Consider the following 479-nt stretch of genomic DNA (forward strand, 5'->3'; position numbering starts at 1 on the left):
GCAAGGGCTTATGGTGTGCCTGGTGTATATTTTGATGTTTGTTGGAGCTGTTTTCGTTAACATTTTGATGCTGCGACCAACCAGTATTTTTCTAATGCTCTTATAGCAAGTTGAGGTTAAGTAACCAGTGGTAACGTGATACAAAAGGGCATGTTCCGCAGGCGTGGCGATGGCCATAGCTGGGTGAAAGCAATTTCTCCATTCGCCATATATATATATATATAATATATTATATATAATTATATTATATATATATATATATATATATATATATATATAATACATATACATATATATATAATATAAATATATTCTATATATCATATATATACATATACATATACATATATACATATACTATACATATTTATGCATATACATATACATACATATATATAATATATATATATGTTTGAATATATACAGACATATATACATATACGCATATATACACATGTATCTATATTTATATAATATAT

Source organism: Pollicipes pollicipes, unplaced genomic scaffold (genome assembly GCF_011947565.3).
Source record: "Pollicipes pollicipes isolate AB1234 unplaced genomic scaffold, Ppol_2.1 Scaffold_6052;HRSCAF=7182_pilon_pilon_pilon, whole genome shotgun sequence".
NCBI lineage: Eukaryota > Metazoa > Arthropoda > Thecostraca > Pollicipedomorpha > Pollicipedidae > Pollicipes > Pollicipes pollicipes.